Here is a 6,000-nt window from a genome sequence, read left to right on the forward strand (position 1 = left end):
TCAGCAATTGCTTAGAGCAATTCGCCAACATCCCATTTGCTGAATAACCAATTTGCCAAAAATCAATTTGCTGAATTGCCAATTCTCCTAGTGACTGAGAAACTTCCTTCCTACCCCAAAGTTTGTGTTACACCTCCCGCCCAGTGCCTGCATCCACCCCTGTCTCTGTATCTGCATTGCGAAATGATTGTGGGGAACCATCCTAAATTCAGTTTAAAGTGTTTATTTGGCAGTTCAGGACAGAGGCAAAGGAAGGAATGCAGATGGAACAAAATTTTTAAAGATTCTCAATAATTCAAATTGGTTATTCAGCAAATCGATAATTCAGTGGTTTAACTTTCTTCATATTAAACTTTTAGCTCTCCAGTCATTCTACGAATTGGCTTTTGGTAAACTTAGCCAGCTGCAGTTTTTCCAAACAATTTAACTAGCTTCCTCCAAAGGTGAATGGCCTGTCTATTTCTCCTTGTGAAAATGAATGCAATTAATTTGAATATTTAAGTATTTTTGATTTTTGTTATTTCTTTTTCTATATGAGGTTATTTTAAAGTTCTTTTTAGTTTCCAAATGTATAGAAATGTATTCCAAATGTATAGTCTTTTAAAATTTTATCTTTTTGTTGTTGAGTTTTACCTTATAATAAAAGAATGGAGTATGTGATGTTGATTTTTCTTTTTTATGATTTTCTGATACATGCTTTGTGGCCGGGTATGCAATAAATGTTTCAACATGTTTCATGGTTGCTGCAAAAGAGTATGTATATTCTGATGTTGGTTGTAGGGATCTAGTTAGGGCTACTAAATCAAGCTTATTGATTGTGTTATTTATATTTTCTATATCTTATCTTTTTTTTTGCCCTTTTGATCTATCAGTTACTGAGAAAGATGTGTTAAGTCTCCATCAACATTGTGCATTTGTCAATTTCTTCCTGTATTTCTGACAAGTTTTGCTTTATATATTTTGAGCCAGTGTATACAAGTTTAGGATTGTATTTTACTGGGAAAGTGTGTATTTTATTATTAATTAACTCTGTTTATCCCTAATAGTACTTTTTAAAATTAATTTTTTTTATTGAATTGTAGTTAATTTACAATGTTGTGTTAGATTCTGGTATACAGCAAAGTGACTCAGATATATATATTCTTTTCAGATTCTTTTCCATTATAGGTTATTACAAGATTTTGAATCAAGTTCCCTGTGCTACACAGTAGGACCTTGTTTTTTATCTACTTTATATATAGTAGCATGTATCTGTAATCCCAAACTCCGAATTTATCCCTGCACACTTTGGTAACCATAAGTTTGTTTTCTGTGTCTGTGAGTCAGTTTCTGTTTTGTAAATAAGTTCATTTTTATCATTTTTTAGATTTCCTTATGTAAGTGATATCATATGATATTTGTCTTTATCTAACTTACTTCACTTAGTATGATAATCTCTAGGTCCATCCATGTTGCTGCAAATGACATTATTTCATTCTTTTTTATGGCTGAGTAATAGTCCATTGTGTGTATACATTCTTTTTTATGGCTGAGTAGTATTCCATTATATATATATATACCAAACCTTCTTTATCCATTCATCTGTCGATGGACAAGTTAGGTTGCTTCCCTGTCATGGCTATTGTAAATAGTGTTTCTTTGAATGTTGGGGTGCATGTATCTTTTTGAATTATAGTTTTCATCTTTTTTGGCTATATGCCCAGGAGAGGGATTGCTGGATCATATGGTAACTCTATTTTTAATTTTTTAGAGAAACTCCATACTGTTCTCCATAGTGACTACACCAATTTACATTCCCACCAACAGTGTAGGAGGATTCCCTTTTCTCCACACCTTCTCTAGCATTTATTATTTGTAGACTTTTTGATGATGGCCCTTCTGACTGGTGTGAGGTGATATCTCATTGTAGTTTTGATTTGCATTTCCCTAATAATTAGTGATGTGGAGCATCTTTTCATATGCCTGTTGGCCATCTGGATGTCTTCTTTGGAGAAATGTCTATTTCTCCAAACAACTATTATACTAATTTATATAATCTATGCTGTTTAGATTTACCAACATGCTCACTAATATCTTTGTTCACTATTTTTTCTCTTCTTTCTCCTTTCTTCCGAGTTCCATCTTTTTCTTTCTGAAGCACAACTTTTTAAGATTCTTACAGCAAGGATATGCTAGAAGTAAATTATTTAAGTTAAATATCTTCTTTTTCTCTCACTCCTCAATGATAGTTGAGCTGAGTAGAGAGTTCTAAGTTACTATGTTTTACACTCTTACTATTTTATTCCACTGTCTTAGAACTTTCATTGCTTCTGTTGAAAAGTCTGTTGTCAGTCTAATTATTATTATTCCTTTGCACAAGATTTGTCTTTTCTGTCTGGCTTCTTTTAAGATCATCCCTTTGTCTATGGTGTTATGAAGTTTCTCTACCTAGGTGTGATTTTATTTTTATCTTTCTTAGAACTCATGGTTCCTAAGTCTGAGGTATTTTGGTTTTGTACAAGTCTAGAAAATTTTCAGCTATACTACCTTTTAATATTGCCTCTCCTCCATTATATTTTCTCTTTGTAGAATTCATATGTGATATTTGTTGGAACTCTTTATTCTCCACCTTTTTTAGCTACTCCTTTATATTCTGCAATTTTTTTTAGACCTCTGTGCTTCATTCTTGGTAATTTTTTAATATTTATATTCTATTTCACTCCCAGATCTCTCTTCTCTGTGTGTCTAACCTGCTGTTAAATTATTAGTTTCAGTGATTGTATTTTTCGTTTTAAGTGAATCTCCATCTTGTTAAATATCATATATTCTCATACATTCAATTCCTTGTTTCTTTAATAACTTTTAACTATACTTACTTTATAGCATCTGATAATTCTGCTATCTGATCTTCTTTGTTTTGTCTGATAGTTTTCACTCATGATAGATTGACTCCTCATGTGTTTCATTATTTTGAACTGTGAGCCCATTGTAAGCCAGGTTTCATCAGTGAAATTCTGTGTGGCCTCTTGCAGGCATGCCACAAGAGTTTGTTTGCTTCTTCTGGGTTCTCCAGAATCATTGTTAGCCTGAGCACACCTTTTATGTTAACTTTCAGCTTGGGCAGTTCCTGAACCATGCAGGTAGTGTAAATTCAAAGCCCTAACAAGCGTGAGGATAGATCTGTGATCATGAATTCTCAAGGGAAATGCCTTCTCCCTCCTGAGGAGAGAAAGGCCTCTTGTCTTCCTCTGCTGGTGTTTTGCTAGCCCACCCTTTTACTGATGGTGGCTCTCTAAGAGTCTGACTTTATACGAAGAAACAGAATCCCAGGCCTAAGACCAAATTTCCTGGATTCATAAGATTAAGATTCAAGCAAATAGTTTACCAGAGGCATTCTCAAGCTCAGTTCAAATTGACCTCATAGGACTTTTAGTTCATCCCCACTGCCACCTCTAAGATACCTTTACTGCTGTGAGAGCTCAGCTATACCTGTGGATGGATATTCATTGTATTTCACCTTGCATTTCTGGGTGTTCTGAGGTAGAAGGGGGTTTAGAAGACTTAGTCTAGCATATGGCTAGTAACAGAAATCCTTTCATTTTAAATCCACATCCTTCTTCTTTGGCCTCGCTTTCCTTACTGTTCACTTCACTGTTTCTTCATTTGACTCTGCTCACCACAGACAGTTCTTACTCAGCTCTGTCTTTCCTGTGTCTGGCATTGAGCAGGATTCAAATATGTCTTGAGTGAATGGATATTTTATGACAGCCACTGCTCCGATGTCTGCAAGCATTATGAGGAGAGGGCGGGGGTCAAAGAGCCCATGGCACTCTAGGGAAGATGGACTAGGGACAGTGGTGCGCTCAGTTGGCCTGCACCAGAGAGTCACTTGTTAGCATGTCTTCCCAACTCCATGATCAGTGATCTTATGTTTGTGGCTTGAAATTGGATATGATGAGATGATTTACACCATGAAATTGGAAAACACTACAAATCAGCACTGCCCCTCCCCACCAAGGGCTGGTTGTTAAACATTTACCAGCACACCACTGATTTGGGACAATGAAAACATGTAGAAACAAGCTTATGTAGAACAAGACCTGTGGTAAGTGAAATTAAAAAGTCAAGAGTTGGAGGAACTTTTCAGTCTGGGGTTGTCATGCTAAGTGACAGGGTTTTATGTTAACCTGAACTTTGCCTCGGATTTGAGAAGGCTCAGTATCCTGAGACTCGGATTTAGGGAAAGGAGCTGACTGTTGGACACCAGCTCCAGCTAGCAAAAGTGAAGGACATCAGGGGGCACCTGGATTTGAACCAGGGACCTCTTGATCTGCAGTCAAATGCTCTACCCCTGAGCTATACCCCCTGGAGTGGGTATAGGCCTTAGTACTACCTTTTACCTGTGCAGCCATGCCCAACATTCCTATAAGTTTTGCCACAAGTGTTTATTCTGGCTGAGCCTGCTGGAAGCTGCCAAGCCTGCCTCACTATAATTTTGTTTCCTTGATGCAAAACAAGGAACAGGTTTCCCTCCCTGCTCTTTCCGGGAAAGCACAGACACTGAAGTTTATAGCAGGAAGGGCCTTCAGGGTCACTAATCTGTGCCCTTTGCAATGTGCATCTGAAAAGAGAGATTCAGGATTACTGGTCTGCTCAAGCACACACAGCTCCTTACAGATAGGCTCGGGACCTGCATCCAGTCTTCCTGGCTTTGGGTTCAGGATCCTGTAGCTGACCCAATGACTCTCTCATCTTCCTCTTGTGCCTATCTTCCGTCAGTCAAAATATGTAAAGGCTGCATATCGGGAGCCTCTGAATAGATTCATGCAGACTCGAAACCACCAAGGGGACTAGACTGTGGGCTTAGCACAGCACAGAGAGCCATGCAGCAGCAAGGATTACTAGGAAAAGCTAATGGGGACACCAGGATTTGACCTGGTACATGAACTGCACCCTGTGGGCCAGTCCTCATATTTCCTGTACTTAGGAATAATCTTGGGAACTTGTCAAACATGCAGATATGATCTGGGGTTAGGAACAAGCTCCTTATGGAGTCAGGAGACCGCACTTTGAGAAACACCTGCCACAGATCTACATCGGCTTCTTTTTGCGCCACCTGCAGGAAGACTTAGGTACTGAAATACCCAAGTAGGGGCTGGGTTTAGAACTCTACCATCTGCCCCAGGATCAGCCAGAGCTGGTGGGAGGAGCCAGGATTAAAAGCAGGGACCACAGTCAGACTGCTCATCCCCTGAACTCTGCTGTAGACCCATGGTTCTTTAACTTTAGGATGCATCAAAATCACCAGGAGGGCTTGTTAAAACAGGGATGATGGCCCCCACCCTAAAAGTTTCTGATTAACAAGTGTGTGTTTACCAGTCACTGAGCGTCAGCCCCACTGAAGACCGGTGTCCCGAGTCCCTCTCCCTTTCCCCCCAGTGCCTGCCGGAAACCCCTGGGCTGGTCTTCATTGTCCTGGGTTCATTGTCCTCTTCTCAGTGTACCATTTAGGAAACTAAATCTGAAGAAGCCTCTTTCCCCTTCCCCAAGGTGGGGAAAACTTGTCCAAGCAAGTCAAGGAGGAGATCCACTTGTTCCGCCCAGAGCAGCCCAGTACAAGCTGAAGATCTCAGTTTGTCTCAGAAAAATCCAGCTCCAGGGGGTTGGGCTATTACTCCAGGGTTACAAATGAGGAAACAGAAGACAGAGGGTATCTTGGGCCTCATAAAGGAGAGTATCCAGGTTGGACCATGGAAGCACGGAGTTCCCCAGAGATGCATCCACGTCCTTGACATCGAGGTTTCCTGGAGCATCTATTCAATTTTCATTTCTTGGGTCATACTGTGTGCTGGGCACCGTGGCACACTCAGCAGAAGCTGAGATTTCAGTACTCTTTGAGGGGAATAAATAGGCACACATTGGTAAAACACATGTCTTGGAGCACTTGCCCTGAGCTGGAAACTGCGCTGGGTTCTGGCGATACAGGGCAAATGATATCAGCTCCGGCAGAAGTGAGCTGTT

The 6,000-nt window shown here is 39.8% G+C and overlaps 1 non-coding gene across 1 annotated transcript; it reads right to left on the reverse strand.

Moving 5' to 3' along the window:
- Positions 1-4,273: 4,273 nt before the first annotated feature.
- TRNAC-GCA lies at positions 4,274-4,345 on the reverse strand. The gene has a single exon. It is a non-coding gene; the product is annotated as a tRNA-Cys (tRNA).
- Positions 4,346-6,000: the final 1,655 nt, after the last annotated feature.

The sequence above is a fragment of the Camelus ferus genome, chromosome 7 (genome assembly GCF_009834535.1).
Source record: "Camelus ferus isolate YT-003-E chromosome 7, BCGSAC_Cfer_1.0, whole genome shotgun sequence".
In the NCBI taxonomy this organism is placed as follows: domain Eukaryota; kingdom Metazoa; phylum Chordata; class Mammalia; order Artiodactyla; family Camelidae; genus Camelus; species Camelus ferus.